Raw genomic sequence first — 22,715 nt, forward strand, 5'->3', positions numbered from 1 at the left:
CATCGTGGTCAGAGAATGTGCTTTGAATAATTTCAATCTTTTTAAATTTACTGAGGCTTGTTTTATGTCCCAGCATATGATCTATTCTGGAGAAAGTTCCATGAGCACTAGAAAAGTATGTGTATCCTGGTGATTTGGGATGTAATGTTCTGTATATGTCTGTTAAATCTAATTCATTTATCAGATTGTTTAGGTTTTCAATTTCCTTATTGGTCTTCTGTCTGATTGATCTATCTATAGGAGAGAGTGATGTGTTGAAGTCTCCCACAATTATTGTGGAAACGTCAATTGCTTCCTTTAGTTTTGCCAGTGTTTCTCTCATGTATTTTGTGGCACCTTGATTGGGTGCATAGACATTTACGATTGTTATTTCTTCTTGTTGAATTGCCCCTTTTATTAGTATGTAGTGGCCTTCTTTGTCTCTCAAAACATCCCTGCATTTAAAGTCTATTTTATCTGAGATTAATATTGCTACACCTGCTTTCTTTTGGCTGTAGCTTGCATGAAATATTTTTTTCCATCCTTTCACTTTCAGTTTCTTTGTGTCCCTGTGTCTAAGATGAGTCTCTTGTATGCAACATATTGATGATTCATTTTTTTTGATCCATTCTGCGAATCTATATCTTTTAATTGGGGAGTTTAATCCATTTACATTCAACGTTATAACCGTGAAGGCATTTCTTGAATCAGCCATCTTATCCTTTGGTTTATGTTTGTCATATTTTTCCCCTCTCTCTATTAATTTCCTTTATTGTACCCATACTGAATCTCTTTAGTACTGAACCTTTCTCCAAGTCTCTCTGTCCTTTCTTTGTTTCTCTGTCTGTAGGGCTCCCTTTAGTATCTCCAGTAGGGCAGGTCTCTTGTTAGCAAATTCTCTCAGCATTTGTTTGTCTGTGAAAAATTTAATCTCTCCCTCAAATTTGAAGGAGAGCTTTGCTGTATAAAGTATTCTTGGCTGGAAATTTTTCTCACTCAGAATTTTAAATATATCGTGCCACTGCCTTCTCGCTTCCATGGTGGCTGCTGAATAGTCACTACTTAGTCTTATGCTGTTTCCTTTGTATGTGGTGAATTGCTTTTCTCTTGCTGCTTTCAGAACTTTCTCCTTCTCTTCTGTGTTTGACAGTGTGATCAGAATATGTCTCGGAGTGGGTTTATTTGGATTTATTCTATTTGGAGTTTGCTGAGCATTTATGATTTGTGTATTTATGTTGTTTAGAAGATTTGGGAAGTTTTCCCCAACAATTTCTTTGAATACTCTTCCTAGACCTTTACCCTTTTCTTCCCCTTCTGGAACACCAATGAGTCTTATATTCTTACGTTTCATATTATCTATCATATCCCTGAGGTCCGTTTCGATTTTTTCAATTTTTTTCCCCATTCTTTCTTTTATGCTTTCATTTTCCATTCTGTCATCTTCCAGGTCACTGATTCGTTGTTCAACTTCCTCTAGTCTTGTACTATGAGTGTCCAGAATCTTTTTAATTTGGTCAACAGTTTCTTTAATTTCCATAAGATCATCCATTTTTTTATTTAGTCTTGCAATGTCTTCTTTATGCTCTTCTAGGGTCTTCTTGATATCCTTCATATCCCGTACTATGGTCTCATTGTTCATCTTTAGTTCTTTGAGTAGCTGCTCTAGGTGCTGTGTCTCTTCTGATCTTTTGATTTGGGTGCTTGGGCTTGGGTTATCCATATCGTCTGGTTTTTTCATATGCTTTGTAATTTTCTGTTGTTTTTGGCCTCTTGGCATTTGCTGAACTTGATAGGGTTCTTTTAGGATTTGTAGACCAATTGAAGTCCTTATCTCTAATTTATCAGATCTACAGCTTCATGGAGTACACTTTCTCTAACTAACCAGCAGGTGGCGTCCATGAGCCACCTGTTCTCCACAAGCCAGTTCTCCCCTGCTTAGCCTTTTTGGTGAGTGGGGGAGTGAGTCTTGTGGGGTCCAATTGGTGTACCAAGCTTGCGTGTGTTGTTGGTGTTGCCTGCCCTGTATATGGGGCGTGTTTCTGGGCAGTCAGGGATGAGGGGTGGCTCTAAGAATCAAATCTCCCTGGTGATCCTAGAGTTTTAAAGCTGCTGCAATATTCTAATCCTTCAGTTCAGTCCTGCCACAGTTTGTCTCTGCCACTGACCCACAAGTCCTTGGTATTGGTGTATGGCTCCTGAGACTTGCAAGTGGGCCCCTCTTCCAGGCCATGCACCCCGGGTCCTCTGTTGAGGGATGACTGTGCTATGTCACAGGTGAGTGCCGTCCCTCCAGGGCAGTTCTGGGCTGCTGGGCTGTGTAGGGAGGCTCCCAGTCTGCTGAAATGATGGCTGAATGGGGCTTTGTTAATTCACACTGCTCCACCTTCCCAACTCTGGGACAACCAGCTGAGGTTGCAGGGAAGGCTAATGTCCACACCCAGTTTTGTGGTGTGTGCCTGTTATTTGAAGCGCTTCCATCACACTGGCTTGTCTGGGGCAGCTCTGGGCTATGGGGCTGGCGACGGGCAGGAGTGTTTCCTGTCCACCAGGATGATGGCTGTGAGCAGACACCTCCCTTTCCTTGGGAAGTTGTGGTGTTTAGTGAATTTTCTCAGCCACTGGATTATTGTCTTTTGTCTCAGAGCTCTCTTAGTTCTGCTCTTGTCTTGACCTGCCTAAATTGCAAGTCTTTGAAGCTTTCTGTATTGGGCTTCTTAGAGTAATTGTTTTAGAAAAAGAAAAAAGGATTAAAAAAAAGGGCCCTCCTCAGAGATCTAATGGGTTATTGAAATGCTAAGAGACAAAGCAATTAGGGCCATTAAGGATAGGTCCACAGGGCAGAGAGATCAGCTTTTCTTCGGGATTTGCATATGAGCCTCAGGGCCTGAGCTCTGCCGTTCCCCTTTCTATGTTCACCAGAACTCCAAAAATCCTCCGCTTTTATTTTGGAGTTTTTCGTGTTGTTTTTTTCTATGCCTGTCTCCTCTCTGCCGGGCTGGCTGCTCTCAGATTCTCTGGTGTCTGGTCTCAGTCTATCTATGGTTGGAGTTTGGATCAGTAGAATGAGTTTCTGATAAGGGCTGCCACTGCAGTTCTCCCTTCTCCTTCCCGGAGCTGACAGCCCCTCCTCCCACGGGACTGAGCCTGGCAGGGAGGGGTGCGGGTCCCCTGGCCACAAAAACTTACAGATTTCGCTGATCTCAGCAGTTCTACTTTTCATGAGTGTTGTATGAAGTATGCCCAAAGTCAGATTGCTCTGTGGTGTCCAGTCCACGCAGTTCCTGGCTTTCTACCTACTTTCCTGGAGGAGTAACTAAAACATACAGCTCACCAGTCCGCCATCTTGCCCTGCCTCCCCTCCCTCAATTTTGAAGGACAGTATTGCCATATAAGGAATTCTTGGCTGGCGGTTTTTCTCTTTAAATACCTTAAATATAACTTACAACTGCCTTCTCGCATTAATGGTTTCTGATGAGAAATTGGAACTTAGCCTTATTGAGGAGGACTTGTGTGTGATGAGTCACTTTTCTCTTGCTGCCTTCAGACTTCTCTCTTTATCTTTGGCATTTGTAATTCTAATTAGTATATGTCTCAGAGTAGGTCTATTAGGATTTATTCTGTTTGGAGTATTTTATGTTTCTTGGATATGTATATTTATGTATTTCAAAAGAGTTGGGAAATTTTTGGCCATTATTTCCTCAGATATCCTTTCTGCCCCCTTTCCCTTTTCATTTCCTTCTGAGACACCCATGATGCATGTGTGTGCACTTCTTGCTGTCATTCAAATTCCTGAGACCCTGCTTAATTTTTTCCATTCTTTTCTCTATCTGTTCTTCTGTCTGTAAGATTTTGATTGTCCTGTCTTCTGGTTTGCTGATTCTTCTGCCTGTTCAAATCTGGTCTTGTATGCCTGTAGTGTATTTTAAATCTCTTATATTTGCCTTTCATCCCTATAATTTCTGTTGTTTTTCTTTTTATACTTTCAAATTCTTCCTTATGCTCACAGATTGTTTCTGTAATATCCTTCATTTTCTAGCCATATTTTCCTTCATCTCCTTGAATTGATTTGGGAGATGTGTTTCAACATCCTTAATTAGTTGTTCAAAATTCTTTCTCCTCTGAAGTTTTAATTTGTTCCCTTGACTGAGCCTATCTTCCTGTTTCTTAGTGTGGCTTGTAATTTTTTGCTGATGTTTAGGCATCTGATTATTTTGATGAAAGCTAGTTCCTTTCTCTTGCCTAGGGTTTTATTGTTAATCGGCTTTGGGTTAAGACTCTTTTTTGACCCTTGGTTCAACTTATTCTAGACCTTTAGGGTAGCCCAACTTTAAGTGATCAGGTTTTCTCAGCTATTCTTCATCTGCTTGGATATGCGGTACAATTTTTAAGATTGCACATTTTGTGTAATTGTTTCACCTCTGGGAGAAACCTTCTTTTCCTCCATTCCCTCTCTGGGAATTTAGATCTGTTCTGTTTGTTTTTCTGCAGAATTTTCTCTCCAACTCCTATGATTTGTTTAAATTCTCTCTCTTACTCAGTGCCCCATTTCCCTTACACTTTTAGTTCTGGGACCCTCGAGTCTTACAGAAGTTCAGTTTAACCCCCTTTAAAAAATTGTATGTGTGTGTATGTGTGTGTATGTGTATGTGTGTATGTGTGGAACTTTTCTCCCTCTGGTTTCTTCCCTTTTAGGGCATCCTGTCCTGGGGAACCAGATGGGGTAAATCCAGAAAGGTGGGTCATTCCAGAAAGGTCCATTTTGCATTCAGAGTGTCCTGTCAACAGTAACTGGCTTGAGTGAGTTCATCCCTTGGCTGCCCTACTGCCGTGGTACCCCAGGCCCTTTATGTGCAGCACTCCTCAGTGGCTAGGAGGTCTGTGCCTGCATATGCTTGGGGTTCTCACTCACAGCTGTGATTTCCCTTGTAGTCTGTGTCCTAGTGGGAGGGCCACAGTGTCTGGAGAACTCCCAGCTGCACAGGAGGGAAGAGGGCTGGCCAGTCTTGGACAGAAGTTTCCTACCTAATATTTGTCTCTTTCTTTGATGCAGCATTTTTGAGTCCTTCTCCAGTCTCTACCATCCCCAGAGTTCTAAGTAATGGGACTTTGTCCTTATATTCACTGAATCATTGGGGAGAATTTTTCAGAGGATGTCTTATGTTGCCATGTTGGTGATATCAATCTGTAATTGTCATTCATTTGATGTCTTTCTGTAAAGTTATACAGGTCTCATAAAATAATTCAGCTAATGTTCCTTCCTCTTCTGTTTTCTGCAAGAGTTTTTATAAGATTAAGATTATTTCCCTCTTCCTTAAATATTTGATAGACTTCACCAAGGAAGCCATCTATGTCTGGGTTTTTTTCTGTGGAAAGATTTTTGAATTTCTTCTTTCTTTTCTTCTTCATTTTTTTTTTTGGAAAGACAGAGGGCTCTTCAGATTTTCTGTTTTTTTCTCATGTCAGTTTTGGTAAGTTGTGTCTTTCAAGGAATTTGTCCATTTAATCTAAGATGACAAATTTATTGGTATAAGGTTGTGAGTATTATTTCCTTATTATCCTTATAGTGTATGTAAGAGCTGTAGTGATGTCCCCTCTTTTATTTCTAATATTGGTCATTTGTTTTTCTTTCTTTTATTCTTGATTAGCTTTGCTAGAATTTATCAATTGTGTTAATCTGTTCAAAGAACCAACTTTTGGTCTTATTGATCCTCTCTATCAGTCATATGTTTTCTACTTCATTGATTTCTACTCTTCATCATTTTCTTCCTTCAACTTATTTTCCATTGATTTTGCCCTTCTTTTTCTAGCCTCTTAAAGTGGAAGCATAGATTATTGATTTTAAATCCTTCTTCTCTAAAATAAACATTTAAATGTATACATTACTCTGTACGTTCTGTTTAGTTGTATCCCATACATTTTCTTAAGTTGTTTTTTCATTATCATCCAATTTGAAATATTTTCTAATTTCTCTTGTGATTTCTTTGTTAATCCATGGATTGCTTAGAAATGTGTTGCTTAACTTCCAGATATTTAGGGATTTATAGATTTCTTCATTATTCATTATTGATTTCTAATTTAATTACATCTTGGTTGGAAAATCATTCTCTGAATTATTTCAATAATTTAAATTATTTGAGACATATCATAGCTTATGTTTTGATGAATATTTTATGGGCACTTGGAAAGAATGTATTCAGTGTTATTGTGTACTGTGTTTTGTAAATTTTAACTAGGTCAAGTTGGTTGATAGTGTTATTAAATGTATATGCATTTGAATTGGTATGTCTTTTTTTTTTTTTTTTTTTTTTTACATTTTACCTTTGTGTTTGAAGTATGTCTATTGTAGGCAGTATATAGTTTGGCCTTACATTTGGATCCAGTCTAACAATCCCTATTTTTCATTAGGAGTGTTTAATCCATATACATTTGATATAATGTTGATATGGTTGGGCTAAAGTTTATCATCTTCTTATTCATTTTCTTTTTATTCTATCCATTCTTTTATTCTTCTTTCCTGTTCTCTTTTGGATTAAATGAATATTTCAGATTTCACTTTCTCTTCTGTTGGATTTTTATCTATGCCTTTTTATATTTTTGTAAATATAAATATGGGAAGAAATATGTATCCTTAACTTATTACAGTCTATCATGAGTTCCTGAACAATGTAAGAAAATTTACTTTCCCCTCACCTTTTGTGCTGTTGTCATTTTATTTTCACATGTTATAAATCCCATAATAATTATTATTTTTCAGTTCTAAAGTTTCTATTAGGCTCTTTTTTTTATGTTTCTTTTTATCCTGAATTAACCCATCTCTTCTGCCATTAAATCCATCTTTTCCTGTAACTATTTAACATATTTATAATGGTTGATTTAAAATTCTTATCTCTGATTCCAACAACTGGGTCATTTGTGGATCTGCCTGTTGACTGTGCTTTACTTGATATTTGGTTACATGTTCTGCTTCTTTGTATGTTTCACAATTTTTAAATTTTGGAGTCTTATGTGTAGTATTTTGTTTTATTTGTTTTCCAGAGTGTAAGCCCTGCATTCTGTCTTGCAGATAGGGGTAAGGGCTTATTGTTCAGATTTCTCCTAAAGTCTGAATGGGTTGAAGCTTTGATTAGATTTTGTTCATCTGTGATTAATCCACCCCACCCTACTACCTTTTCCTTTTTAATGCAGTTTTATTGAGATGTATTCACACACCATACAAACCATTTGAAATATACAGTCAGTAGCTTACAATATCATCACATAGTTGTGCATACATCACCATGATCAATTTTAGAACATTTTCATTATTCCAGAAAAGAAATAAAAATTTAAAAACCTGAAACATTCTATACCACTTTCTTCCCCTATTATTGACCCATAGTATTGGTGTGGTACATTTGTTACTGTTGATGAAAGAATACTAAGATTTTACTGTTAATTGTGGTCTGTAGTTTACAATAAGTACATTTTCCCCATATACCCTTCTATTATTAACTCCTTGTAATCATGTCACACATTTGTTCTAGTTCATGAAAAAACTTTTTAATATTTGTATAGTTAATCACAGTCATTGTCCACCACAAGATTCACTGTTATACATTCCCATGATTTAACCTCCAATTCTCTTTCTCGTCCTCCTACCTTTTTGATCTGGTTGATATTTGAGCTGGGAGGAGGTTGGACTCAGTTTCAGATATGTTTAGTTCACTTTGTGTTCAACTCTTCAGAGCCCCAGAATCCATTTGCTATGAAGTGAAAGCAGGACTAAGTGATTTGTCTCTGCCTACCTGCCCTTTCTTTATTATTCATTTCTTGGCAAAATTTTTGGCAGGGGTAAACTTGTTAGGCTAAGTAATTTATTTTTGCATTTGGTGCTTTCCATGTTCCACCCCATCCCAGCAGCCCACACAGTCTGTGGTAGCTCTGTATTTTGTCAGTTTGGCTGAACTGGAACTATGTTTCCCAGAATCCCCTTTCCTGTGTTTCTGGGTTAGTTAAGGCCACAAGAGACATATTGCACAAGACTTGGAAGATAGAGGTGAAGCAGCAGGCATATTGTTTTACATTCTAAAGGTCAGTGAGGACTCCAGGCAGACTCACCTAGTTGACAAGGGACAACATCCTACCACAGCTCCTCCAGCTCCCATGAGAACCCTCCTTCATCTTATCCAAATTGTGGGCCAACTTCACTTGCACCTCTGAGGTGAAGGGCATTGGCTTTTCCTGCAGATCATCCGCAGCACTGAGTGTAGAAGGGGTAAGAGACAGATGTGAGTTACAGTGGGTCCTAGTGGGTTCCAGTTGTCTTTGTGGGTCCTGGTTCATCCTCATGAGTACAGTTTGTCCTTGCCTTCATCCATGTTCAGTTTTCCTTTCTGAATGCCAGTCTTGCTGACCTCTAGTGATTTCATGCTTAACACCAGCTTCCCATATTGGTAAGATCAAACTCATGTAGTAAGTCCCTGATTCTGTACCAGTGGTTGTGGTTCTGCTTCTCTGATCAACCCTGACTGATACACAGTCAGCTAAGACCAGGCAGATTTCTCCTTGTCCTGGAAGATCTCATGGCATGCTGCGCAAACCCAGACCAGACCCCCTCGGGTGGGGAGGCTGTCATGGTCCTCCGCTCACCTATGATGGGCTCGGTTCTTTGTAGAATTTGGTTCATCAAGTCTTCCTTGCATCCTTTACTCTTTGCTAGACCCCTGGAAAAGTAGGATTTGAATTTTGTCCAGGTTTCTCTTGTTACTACAGGACCAAAAGTCTTTTATATCCTTCTATACCCTAAATAGCAGCAAAATCCTGAGAAGTGTCCTTAAAGGGTGGGGGACACTTCTCATTCCCTTTTCTCCTTTCTGAGACTGGCAACAGAGACCACCCCAACATGTGGCAGAGGGGACAGCTGGAAGGTGTAAGGGGAACCACTATACAAGCCCTGGAGGACTGACCTCCAGAAGTTTTATAAGCAAGACTAAAACCTTGAGTGTTTAAGCCACTGATCGTTTAGTTTTCTGATCCATGCAGGAAAATAGTTTCTTGTGGTTAGAGCCAACTACTCAGATTTTGTGGGGTTATTCAGGGTGGGTAGTGGAGAGAATGATAGAAGCTGGGGGCAAGCCAGAAGGCTCTGCCAGAGATAGGAAAGTTGAGGAGGGGATAGGAAGTAAGGATAACTAGTGTACGTATACAACAAGGCCAGGCTGGCCATGGCAGAAGGGAGGTTAGGAGGCAAGCAGCCATGTTGAGAAGAGGATTTGGGGAGAGAAAGAAATAAAAATTATTTTTAGGCAGTCTTGGTATATGTGATGTAGTTTCCCTTTTGCCACTTCTTCAGGAAACCTTCTGTATGGGCCTTAATTTATTTCCAAAGCTTTTCAGAGTTGGATATGGTTTCTTTGGATGCAGCCTTGTGCCGAGATGGGCCTGGAAGAGGCCCAGTTTTATTTAGGCTCCAGAAAAGAATTTGAAGAGAACCCTCAGACTGGGATGCTTTGGCTACTGACTATCATCATTCCCCATCTGAGTGTCTGCTGGTGATTTTGACAGCCTTAGTGTCACAGAATGTCCAGTGGGTAACATTCACCCACCCTCTTCTGTTGCAGATGAAGGTAGTAGCTGCCTTGACTGGGACTTGCTCACACCTGCCCCTTTTCTCCTCTGGACCAGGTTATTTAATAGTGCACCTTCCCTCCCAGGCTTCTTGGCCCTACAGGAGACATGTCCCCTCTCAGACTAGCTAGGAGCTGACATTCAACAATCCCAATCTAGTATATATCTATGTTTCCCAAATGGGAGCTCAGCTTTGTGAAGTTGGCAGATACAATTCATGTCATTTCTATGGTCTTCACTGACTGATCTAACTGGAAGGGAAATCCCTTGGCCAACCCAGAAACAGAGGTGCATAGAGGGTGAAGTGACTCATCCAGAGGCATATAGCCAGTAGGAACAGAGCTGGCTTTAGAACCTTACGTCTTATAGCCCATGGCTAACAGCACTTCTTACTCCCCCTGGCTTGATGTGGCATGGTGCAATGGAGATAACAAGGCATAGAAGCCAGCCAGACTGACTTTTTATCCTTGCTTCTCTCCAGATTCCTTTGGGGGCTTTCTTATTGGTGACAGCAGAGAGCTGGCATGCAATTGCAGCAGTTAATTTCTACCCCGACCAGAAAACTCCACCATCTCCCAATCCTGCCATGTACTGATGGCACCAGGTAGAACAGGTGAGGCAAAGATGAATTCATGATAACTTGTTTTATCTAATACAGTATGCTCAACTGGAGGTAATTTTGCAACCTCTTCCTCCTGGGGACATTTGGCAACATCTGGAGACAATTTTGGTTGTCACATCTTGGGAGAGTGCTGCAGGCATCCAGAAGGTAGAGGCCAGGGAGGTTGGTAAATATCTTACAGTGCACAGAACAACCTCTCAAAACCAAGAATCATGCAACCTAAATTGGCAAAAGTGCAGAGGTTGAGAAATCCTGATAACCTGACTATGACCAAAGCAGTGGGAGCTCCACCAGGTCTGCGGTACCCTAGAGTACAGTGTGCAGGCTCAGTGTGAGCCCTTTATTTTATAGCACAAGTCCATCCCTGTCTGATCTCATCCTTCATACATGTCCCAATCATGTCCCCAACTTCTACCCATTCACAAGGTGGAGCTAGTAAGACCAGAACTTTTCAAACTGGCATGTGCACGAATCACCCAGCGACCTTGTTAAAATTCAGACTGTGAGTCAGTAGGTCTGGGTGGGGCCCGAGAGTCTGCATCTGTAACAAGCTCCCAGGGGATGCCGATGCTGGTGGTCCGCGGACCACACTTCGAGAAGGAGGCAGGATGACCACATGTTGCTCCTCCCCTAATTAGTATTTGCTTCTTGTATGGGGCTCTCCTCACTGTGTCATTACCATGGTGGGAGCAGCGTGTTGTGTAACTGGGATGCCTTGGAGAAGCTGCCCAGTTCGATCTGCTGGACCTTCTGCCCCACTTGGCTGCTTTTCACCTTGGCTGACCTCCTCTTGAGCTTGTAAGCAGAAAGCTCATGAGATTTGATGCAGTAACTCTAGCAGATTTCTCCTTGTTATTTCGTCTGTCTCCTCCAATATCTCCTCTGAATATGCCCACTGAGCATATTTCATTGGCATTAAGCCTAATACATTTCCTCCTAAAATAAAACATAGTTTAATTTTGATCAACAGTACCCAACTCCCCCCACCCCACATACCTATGTCTTTAAAAATTTCATGTGTCTTTCCAAAGAGAAGTCCACTGTGGATTCCTTAACTCATTATGGTCAGCATTCACTGTCAACTGACATCAGCAAGCTTCACTTTCCTCACATGTAAAATGGAGATGATAATTCCTACTTTTCAGTGCAGTAAATGTTACCTAAAATAATGAATCTAAAAATGCTTAGCTCAGAGTAAGTTATGGAGGAGAAATTCTCTTTACAGTGATGGTATCAGGGATGACTTGGGTTATTATCAGCCCCTCTGTCGCAGGCTGCCCCTTGCCACCTCAAATAATGAGGCAGCTTATGGAAATACACAGGCTTCCAACCATAGGGCCACCCCTTTTGAAAACTTTGCCTGCTGACTTTTCTTTATAGGCAGGTGATGACAGGGCCGCTTCCAACTCACAGAATTTCCAGATGACTGTGTAGTCATAGGCCCATGTAACCCTGAGCCCTGGTTTTCACAGGAAGATGAGAAAAGTCTCAGATTCTTGCCTCCATGAAGCCAAGAGACTGCTTCTGCATTTCCTTCTCATGCTGTTAGAATGAGGCTAATTTTGACTTCCCAGTGGCTCTGATTCCAAGCAAATAACTAGAAGCAGCAAGCAACAGGATTGGAACCTGCTGGTGCAGTTAGAAATAAATTGCATGTGCAGAGATTTCAGAGGAAAGCTGCCCTTTGCAGGGGAGGGGAAGGACAAGGTGGGTGCTGGGAACAGACAAATCTGCATCTTGCCTTAGCATTACGGCTCCTTCGAAGGGTGACTCACAGCACGACAGAACAGCCTGTCCTGTGAAATCCACAAAGCTCAAGAGATTTGATGCAATAAAGTCAGCAAACAGCCATTTGAGGAAGTTGGAGGACTGTGGGGGGGTGGTGAGGCAGGTGAGACAGGTGTTACTGTTCACAGGTGTAATTGTGGAGCTCCATGGGACCTTCAGGGTGTTAGGCTCCACACTGCCAGGCTGCCTTAGGGGGAGGGCACCTGCACCCAACCCACTAGGATGCTGTTGGTTACAGTTAAACGATAAACCAACTTAACGTGGCTTAGAGCTCAAGGATCTTTATTGCCTCACCTAAGTGGAAGTCCACAGGTAAGGCGGGCTTCAGGGTCACATGAGATCATGAAAGACACTGGGTTCTTTCTGGGGCTCTCTTCTGCCATCCACAGGGTCACCTTCATTTAAGGGCTGGTTCTCTTCTTTGTAGGTTTGCTGCCAGCCCCACAGGGCTACCTTCTTCTTCATTTATTCCAGGGAGAGAGAAAAATGTTCTAATTTTGCTCTTAAAAGTAAGGAAAAATGTTCTGGAAGCCTCCAGAAGACTTCTTGTGCCTCAGTGGCTAGAATCAACCCCCGGGACCAGGGGAGTGCCACGTGCTGATTGGCACTGATCAAGGCCTGGGCTCTTGATCCAACTACTGACAGAGGGAGATGAGATTCCAGATTGGCACTGAGTAAGCAGGGCCTGCCTGGGTCAGTCCTGGAAACTGAAGTCTGGCCACGCAATGACAGGGGGATGGGATTGATGTTCAGGAGTCAACCACAATGTCTACTGCGGCATCTTATTTTTGGAGCTAGGAGACCTGGGTTCAAGTCTGGGTTTGCTCACTTGCTAGCTGTGTGATGTTGAGCAAGTGGCTTTACCTCTCTGAGCCTTTCTATTTTCATTTGTATAATTGGGAGAAAAACCTATTTTATTTAGCTTTCAGATTTTGAGGGTCAAATGAGGAACTGGAGTGAAAGTCCTTTTGAGGTATACATAAGAAGGACCAGCTCCTTCCAAATAAATTAAGCAGACCAATCATGGCCTCCTAGGAATGGATAGGCCCAGACAGTGTAGAAGTGGAGGTTTTGTTGTCTGTCTTACTTTTATTTCCTCATGGTTTGGTAAGTTTGGTTTGCAGCTTCACCTTGAATGGAAGGTTGTGTCTTCCTTTCTTTCTTTCTCTGTTCTTACTCCTCTCTGACAAGTGGCTTTACTTCTGCCAGCTTGCTGGGAGCACCCAGGTCAAAACTAGGTCTTATATGTAGTAATGGATCAGGTCTTACGTGGGGAGATGTCATGGCTATCACACACCCACTCACCGGTCCAGCAGACAGCTTGGTGCAGACACTATCGGAGAAGACCTGTCTGTTCCCTCTGACCTGTGCTTTCTCTCTATTTAAGCTCATGTCAGTTGTAGCTCCAGGCAGTGGTGAGTGGCAGATTTTATTCTCACCACTGCCCTGTCCTCCAGTTTGAATCTAAGATCCTGTAGACATCACCTGCTACCTGGGCAATTGTAGTTCTCAGAACCCTAGAGAACTAAACTCCTGGCCACTCTCCTTCCACACCTGTGCCAGATAGGTCCCAAGCTTAGCCCATTTAACTGTTAATTTACTTGGCTTTTGATCCATAGAAATATATATCTTGTTTTTAATGAGGGTGTGTCTTTTTAGTCTATTTTTATTTTTATCTATTGTTGCTTTGTGTTTGGAGCAGGGGTGTGAGGCTCAGTGTAGGTACTTGAATGACATCTTATCTGGATTCTCCAATAAAAAGGGGATGGCACTTCCTCAGAAGGATGCTTGGCTAACAGAAAACTAGGTCCTACTTTAGCCACATATGCCAGGGTGGCAGGCATTAGGGGAATGATAAAGAGACCATGGGCAGGGATTCAAGAATCCTGGGTCTTATTTCCTGTGGTATGCTCTACCTGCTAATTTGCTGCATGACTTTGGACAAGGGATGTCACCTCTCTGGGTCTCAGTGCTCTCTCTTGTAGAATGGTGATGCACTGCTTACCCTCCAAGGTCCTTGTCAGCCTCAAGTTCCAAGGGTCTACAGGGGGATTGTTGAAAACAGCGTTCTCTGTTACAGTTAGGAGGACTGTTGAGAATATTTGTTCAGTTCAGGCAAATGGTAAATGTGTCGGCCACGCTAATGAAATGAGTACATTTTTTGCTCTAAATGTCATGGATGTTTATTATCAGATTAAACGACAGCAGGCCTAATTTTAGCTCTTCCAATTCAAGTGGAGCAATGAAGATTAAATGTTGGGCATAATTAAAGATGCAGATGTAGTTATATTGAATTATAAACCTTGTTAAGTGCAACGTCCCAGGAGGGGCCCCGAGACCAGCTACAAAGGACTTCCAGCCACAGTTCTGCAGTTATTAAAATATTCCATAGTAAATCTCCCTCCAAAAATATTATGACTTGAATGGAAGGAGTTTTTAAAAACATGATTGGAGTTGGTTTCATGGGCAATTTCCTTTCTCTGTTGCAGACGATTGGGAAAGGAAACCTTTTTCTTGGCATTTGCCCAGAAAGCTTCCCGGTGGCTTGGTGCTCCCTGCGACCCCTCCTGGCCACTCCTCCAGATGACATCTGGTCTCTTGGGTCAGCAGGAAGGGCGACTTCAAGATCAGTCACATTCCATTCTGGGAGCTGGGAGCAGCTCTCCAAGGGCCTGGATGCCAGGATTTTATATACAGAGAGAGGTTTTCTGGGTGACATTTCCATTTTTTGTTCTGTCTGCAAAGATAATGCATACTCATTTTACAAATTCATACAATATAGAATAGGATAAAGAAATTAAAAATCCAGCTACTCCAAGTAACCACTGTTATTATTTGGCACATGAACATCTTCCTCCCTGTAAAATTTGACAACAAAAGTCATACCTTAAAAGCTGTTTTGCAGTCTATTTTTTTTTTCACTCAACATGTAGTGGACCTCTTTCCATGTCAATAAATATTGATATGTGTTATTTTTTGAATGACTCTATGATGTTCCATTGAATGAACTTACCATTTTTTAAAACATTATTGAGCATTTAGATTGTCTCAAAAAATCTTTTTTACTATTGTAAACAATACTGTAAGGGGTATCTTTATTTGAACATCTTGGCATGTTTGTCTGATTATCTATACAGGATAAGTTTCTAGAACAGGATTAGACAGTGTATCAGTTATCTACTTTCACAATAAGCTGTGTAACAAACTAACCTCAAACTTAGTAGCTTAAAACAGTAAGCATTTATTTAATTTACATATCTGGCAATTTGGGCCGGGCTCATTCACATGTCTGGGTCAGCTGCAGGTCAGGTGGTCTAGGATAGCATTGGCTGGGACAACTGGGGTGGGTCAGCTTTGCTTCAATGCTCAGACTTGTCCTCATGGCAAAAGCAGAAGAGCCAGAGAAGAAGCAGAAACTCATAAGGGCTCACTCAAGTCTCTGCTTGCATCTAGTCTATTTTCCAAAGCCCATCACATAGCTGAACTCAAAATCAAGAGGTTGCCATAGGAAGAACTACAAAGTTGGGATACAGAGAGGATTGTAGACTTGGAGTTAGTAATGCAATCCCTCTCCCATAGACAGTCAAAGCACATGCACATTTAACATCTTGATACATATTTACAAATTGCCCAGCAGAAGGGACCAGTTTACACTGCCACCAATAAAGCATGAACATATCCTTTTATGAAGTTTTGGTAAATGGATCCTGCTTCTGCTTCCCAACAGACACTCTCTGTTCAAGGGAGCACATTTCTCTCTTCACTCTCCCTTGAACATCTTCTCTTCCAGGCTCATGCTGGTCTTTTCTTTCAGGTCCTTCCTTCCATTTCCCACTCACATATGTCCAATTGCTGAGCATCTTTCAAGACCCATCTCTACCACCCAGCAGCTCCTGTGGTTCTCACCTTCCTGTGATCCTCTCTAGAGCAGATAGGGTGATGAACTTGTCCCAGTCTGCTCAGGACTTTACCAGTTTTAAAATGGAAAATCCCTTGGTCCCAGGCAAACTCAGTCAGTTGGTCACTGTAAGAGAAGGGCTGGCAAACTTTGTAAAGCACCCAGTAGTAAATATTTTTGGCTCTGCAGGTCATATGGTCTCTGTCTCAACTACTCAGCTCTGTCATTGCAGTCTGAAAGCAGCAATTGACAATGCATACACAAATGGGGGTGGCTGTGTTCCAATATAACTTTATTTACTAAAACAGGTAGAGAGCTGGTTTTGGTCTACATGCCACAGTCTGATCACCTCAGCTCTAGAGCTTTCCATTTGTATTGTACAATTTAACCCTATGTCGTATCTTCTCTTTTGTTGTTTCACGTGTATTAGTTTTGTGTCCTTGGCTGGAATGGAAGGGAAATTTAATACCTTAGTATCATGCTCTGACACCTAACAGGTTTATGAACTTAGGTACATTACCTAATCTCTCTAGCCCCAGTTACCTAATCAAATAGGGTGAGTAATAGTATTGACCCCATGGGTATAAGGGAAAATTAAATGAGTTAACCTTTGTAAAGTGACTTGAACTTAATGAGTGCTCAATAAATGTTAGCTGCTATCATCATCATCATCATCTTCATCATTTCATGTCTCTTCTTCAGCTAGCACAGTTCTAGTTACAGAAGAGGCTCAATAAATAGACTCATATAGACAGATGATGTTACAGTAGGAAGGATCTTAAAGAATGTTTAATTCAATACCCTCATTTTGTGGATGAGCATAAGGGAGTTACCCCAATATTAGAGAGGACTAGAAGCTATAAGTCACCCCTGATGGAGCCCTCCCTCATCCCCATGGTTACCTGTCAGGACCTGCATGCCCAAGAGGCCAAATCCTAGCTTCCAGATCATGGGCAGTCTGTTCTCAGAGAAGGCCAGGCTTTGGCTTGTTTTCTGTCTCCTGGTCTTATCTTTGGGATGGTGTCCACTTGCCTGAGGCTGGGCAGGTGAGGCTCAGGAAAAGACTGTAGCTGGAAAATTCAAAACCGGTTCAAGGAGCACATTGAGGACAGTGGTCAGAACTCAGGCTGTGAGTGTATGGGTGTACTGAGCATGTCTTGAACTGGGGTGTGGGGTGTGGGCAGCCAGAAGCTCAGGCAGGCCACACAGGGCCCTGATTATACCATCTCCTCCACTCCCCTCAGGGTGAGGGCAGTGCTGTTGGGGAGGGGAAGCAGGGAGGCCCCATGGGAGGGGACCCCAGTGACCTCTCAGGACCCCACCACTCGGTTCTTCTTTAGGCACATCTGATCCGGATGCTTTTTCCATCTTTGTACTGGCTCAGCTTTGATCTGGGAAAATGAAAGTGCCAGGCCGTTTGGCCTCCTGCTGCCATCTTTGCAGTAAGAGAGAGCCTTCTGATCCCGCTGCCTTGAGCACACTTCATTTCCCAGTAACTAAACAAGTGGAGATCAAAGCTGACAAATCTCCCTCATCTCTCAGTACAGTAGATGAAAGGTAAATATTTCCAGCAACAGTTTTTATTCCTTATTAAAAGTAGGATGTGAAATGTCTGCTCCTTACTTTGAAGAATCGTGATAAGTTCAAGGTCACTCCAGATAAGGTGTCTGGTCTGACTACCTTTATTATTCCATACCAAGTTTATCCTAGATTTTGGGTTAACTTGAGGGGATTGCAGAGCTAAATTATATTAATAAATCAGAAGTCAAAAGAAAGTAAAGAAAAACACCAGAATGTTAACTGATAGGGCCACGGCACTGAGTTCTTACCTTCTCTTTGCTGGGGCCATCTCAGGGCTTCTCGGGCTAGTGCCTCTAATGGATCCTGGAGTCTTTAATACAGAATCTCAGGCAGACGGCCCAGTGGTCTCTTGGCTGTGCTCCTGAAGGTGCCTTTTGAAAAGAGTTGGTTTCTTTGTAAGGGATGGCTCACCAAAGAACCCATCCCTAAGATCGTGAACCCAGAGCAGCTGGTCTGCCTGATTGGGCTTAAGGTTGGAGGCTACGAAAGCCTGCTGGGTGCTTTAGTCAGGTTCTTTTCAGTGTGAAGAAGAGACCCTACTGAAACCAGCTCAACTGAAGGGCAGGTAGTTACTTTAATGATACCATGGGGACTCATGGGAATCCAGGAACAGGAATTCTAGTACAGCTGTTCTCACGGAGCCCAAAGAGCCACTGGGAAAGAAGGTAACCTCTCCCTCATGGTGTCGCTGTTTCCTTCTGCTCCCCACTGTTTCCTCTTTCCACTGACTTCCTCCTTGGCTTTTATATCATCTGCTTCCTCCTGATTTCAGCCTGCTCATGGTCCCAGTGGCTGCTCTGACTCAGGTTACCTCTCAGCTTAGCTGTTCAGTCCTCATTCCCCAGCTCCAAATTCCCAAGAGAGATTTGACTGGCCTAGTGCATCGTTTCCAGCCAGTCTCCAGAAATCACAGATTTCTGGCCAGCCTGTGGGTGCTCCAGGGCCCCACTTTGATCCAGTTAGCTGTGTGGGGGTGATACTTGCTTGCAGAGTCACATGGTAAAGGAGTGGGAGTTGCTTCCTCAGCAGCAGATGTGGGAGGGGAGATTCTCTTCATGAGAAACTCTCATTGTAGTAGGTCATGGTTGATGTCTTGAGTGGTATAACATAGTGGGACATTTTTCGTCCCCACCACAGATACTCCCCCATCTCCAGTACCTGATGTTAGAGCTGTCCTCTAGCCAAGGAAATACTGCTTTGCCGGGACTTGACTGTTTTATGCCCTCAACCTTTGGATTCCATCTCAATGTTAAGATCATCCATTCTGGTCTTTCCTGGTGGTTGGTATGAGTGCAGGTGCTGTCTGAAGAACTCTTAGTGAGAGAAAGAGCTCTCCTTTTTTCAAATACCGGAGAGGTTGATTTATTCAGTCAGTCGACAAACACACAGTAAGCTCCCACCAGTAACCCACACTTTACCAGGCATCTTGGAGGAGACCAAGATGAATGAGACTCGACCATTTTCCAAAAGAAGCTTACATCTAGTGGGAGGGGTTGGTGAGATCCACGTGCAAAGAGCATTCATGAGGGAAGGAATAAATGTTCCAGTGCAGTCAGAGGTATTCTGCCATGTGTGGAGAGAGCAGTTCCTATTGGCTGGGGGCACAGGGAAGGTTTGAAAAGGATGAGGTGGGCTTGGAAGGGGCTGCGGGTTCTTGACATGGGAACAGCATGAGCAAAAGTGTGGCGTGATAGATAACCCACAGTGTGGGAATGGGGAGTCTGCTCTTTGCGGCTCAGCAGAGACAGTGTTTGCCTTCCAGGACAGAGGAATGACGGTCATCTTGAAAGTCGTGAGTTGGAACAAAAGGAAATGGGGAGAGGCGGGGCAAGATGGCAGACTGGTGAGCTGTATGTTTTAGTTACTCCTCCAGGAAAGTAGGTAGAAAGCCAGGAACTGCGTGGACTGGACACCACAGAGCAACCTGACTTTGGGCATACTTCATACAACACTCATGAAAACGTGGAACTGCTGAGATCAGCGAAATCTGTAAGTTTTTGCGGCCAGGGGACCCACACCCCTCCCTGCCAGGCTCAGTCCCGTGGGAGGAGGGGCTGACAGCTCCGGGAAGGAGAAGGGAGAACTGCAGTGGCAGCCCTTATCGGAAACTCATTCTGCTGATCCAAACTCCAACCATAGATAGACGGAGACCAGACACCAGAGAATCTGAGAGCAGCCAGCCCAGCAGAGAGGAGACAGGCATAGAAAAAAAACAACACGAAAAACTCCAAAATAAAAGCGGAGGATTTTTGGAGTTCTGGTGAACATAGAAGGGGGAAGGGCAGAGCTCAGGCCCGAGCTCAGGCCCTGAGGCGCATATGCAAATCCCGAAGAAAAGCTGATCTCTCTCTGCCCTGTGGACCTTTCCTTAATGGCCCTGGTTGCTTTGTCTCTTAGCATTTAAATAACCCATTAGATCTCTGAAGAGGGGCCCCCCCCCTTTTTTTTTTAATCCTTTTTTCTTTTTCCAAAACAATTACTTTAAGAAGCCCAATACAGAAAGCTTCAGAGACCTGCAATTTGGGCAGGTCAAGTCAAGAGCAGAACTAGGAGAGCTCTGAGACAAAACGCAATAATCCAGTGGCTGAGAAAATTCACTAAACACCACAACTTCCCAAGAAAAGGGGGGTGTCCGCTCACAGCCATCATCCTGGTGGACAGGAAACACTCCTGCCCATCGCCAGCCCCATAGCCCAGAACTGCCCCAGACAACCCAGTGTGACGGAAGTGCTTCAAATAACAGGCACACACCACAAAACTGGGCGTGGACATTAGCCTTCCCTGCAACCTCAGCGGATTGTCCCAGAGTTGGGAAGGTAGAGCAGTGTGAATTAACAAAGCCCCATTCAGCCATCATTTCAGCAGACTGGGAGCCTCCCTACACAGCCCAGCAGCCCAGAACTGCCCTGGGGGGACGGCACTCACCTGTGACATAGCACAGTCATCCCTCAACAGAGGACCAGGGGGTGCACGGCCTGGAAGAGGGGCCCACTTGCAAGTCTCAGGAGCCATACACCAATACCAAGGACTTGTGGGTCAGTGGCAGAGACAAACTGTGGCAGGACCGAACTGAAGGATTAGACTATTGCAGCAGCCTTAAAACTCTAGGATCACCAAGGAGATTTGATTGTTAGAGCCACCCCCCCCTCCCTGACTGCCCAGAAACACGCCCCATATACAGGGCAGGCAACACCAACTACACACGCAAGCTTGGTACACCAATTGGACCCCACAAGACTCACTCCCCCACTCACCAAAAAGGCTAAGCAGGGGAGAACTGGCTTGTGGAGAACAGGTGGCTCGTGGACGCCACCTGCTGGTTAGTTAGAGAAAGTGTACTCCACGAAGCTGTAGATCTGATAAATTAGAGATAAGGACTTCAATTGGTCTACAAATCCTAAAAGAACCCTATCAAGTTCAGCAAATGTGCCACGAGGCCAAAAACAACAGAAAATTATAAAGCATATGAAAAAACCAGACGATATGGATAACCCAAGCCCAAGCACCCAAATCAAAAGATCAGAAGAGACACAGCACCTAGAGCAGCTACTCAAAGAACTAAAGATGAACAATGAGACCATAGTACGGGAGACAAAGGAAATCAAGAAGACCCTAGAAGAGCATAAAGAAGACATTGCAAGACTAAATAAAAAAATGGATGATCTTATGGAAATTAAAGAAACTGTTGACCAAATTAAAAAGATTCTGGACACTCATAGTACAAGACTAGAGGAAGTTGAACAACGAATCAGTGACCTGGAAGATGACAGAATGGAAAATGAAAGCATAAAAGAAAGAATGGGGAAAAAAATTGAAAAAATCGAAGTGGACGTCAGGGATATGATAGATAATATGAAACGTCCAAATATAAGACTCATTGGTGTCCCAGAAGGGGAAGAAAAGGGTAAAGGTCTAGGAAGAGTATTCAAAGAAATTGTTGGGGAAAACTTCCCAAATCTTCTAAACAACATAAATACACAAATCATAAATGCTCAGCGAACCCCAAATAGAATAAATCCAAATAAACCCACTCCGAGACATATACTGATCACACTGTCAAACACAGAAGAGAAGGAGCAAGTTCTGAAAGCAGCAAGAGAAAAGCAATTCACCACATACAAAGGAAACAGCATAAGACTAAGTAGTGACTACTCAGCAGCCACCATGGAGGCGAGAAGGCAGTGGCACGATATATTTAAAATTCTGAGTGAGAAAAATTTCCAGCCAAGAATACTTTATCCAGCAAAGCTCTCCTTCAAATTTGAGGGAGAGCTTAAATTTTCCACAGACAAACAAATGCTGAGAGAATTTGCTAACAAGAGACCTGCCTTACTGGAGATACTAAAGGGAGCCCTACAGACAGAGAAACAAAGAAACGACAGAGAGACTTGGAGAAAGGTTCAGTACTAAAGAGATTCGGTATGCGTACAATAAAGGATATTAATAGACAGAGGGTAAAGATATGACAAACACAAACCAAAGGATAAGATGGCTGATTCAAGAAATGCTTTCACGGTTATAACGTTGAATGTAAATGGATTAAACTCCCCAATTAAAAGATACAGATTCGCAGAATGGATCAAAAAAAATGAACCATCAATATGTTGCATACAAGAGACTCATCTTAGACACAGGGACACAAAGAAACTGAAAGTGAAAGGATGGAAAAAAATATTTCATGCAAGCTACAGCCAAAAGAAAGCAGGTGTAGTGTGCCGGTTTGAGTCTATTTTGTCCCCCAAATGCCATTATCTTTGTGGTTTTGTGTGGGGCAGGCGTTTTGGTGATGGTTGGATTTGCTTGGAATGTGCCCCACCCAGCTGTGGGCAATGATTCTGATGAGATGTTCCCATGGAGGCGTGGCCCCGCCCATTCAGGGTGGGCCCTTATCGGTGGAGCTATATAAATGAGCTGACTCGGGGGGAAGAGAGTGCAGCTGGGAGTGATGTTTTGAAGAGGAGCAAGCTTGCTAGAGAGGAACGTCCTGGGAGAAAGCCATTTTGAGGCCGGAGCTTTGGAGCAGATGCCAGCTGCTTTCCTAGCTAACAGAGGTTTTCCGGAGGCCATTGGCCATCCTCCGGTGAGGGTACCCGATTGCTGATGTGTTGCCTTGGACGCTTTGTGGCCTTAAGACTGTAACTGTGTAGCGAAATAAATCCCCGTTTTATAAAAGCCAATCCATCTCTGGTGTTTTGCATTCTGCAGCATTAGCAAACTAGGACAGATTTTGGTACCAGAGAA

The sequence above is a fragment of the Choloepus didactylus genome, chromosome 15 (genome assembly GCF_015220235.1).
Source record: "Choloepus didactylus isolate mChoDid1 chromosome 15, mChoDid1.pri, whole genome shotgun sequence".
NCBI classification, from domain to species: domain Eukaryota; kingdom Metazoa; phylum Chordata; class Mammalia; order Pilosa; family Megalonychidae; genus Choloepus; species Choloepus didactylus.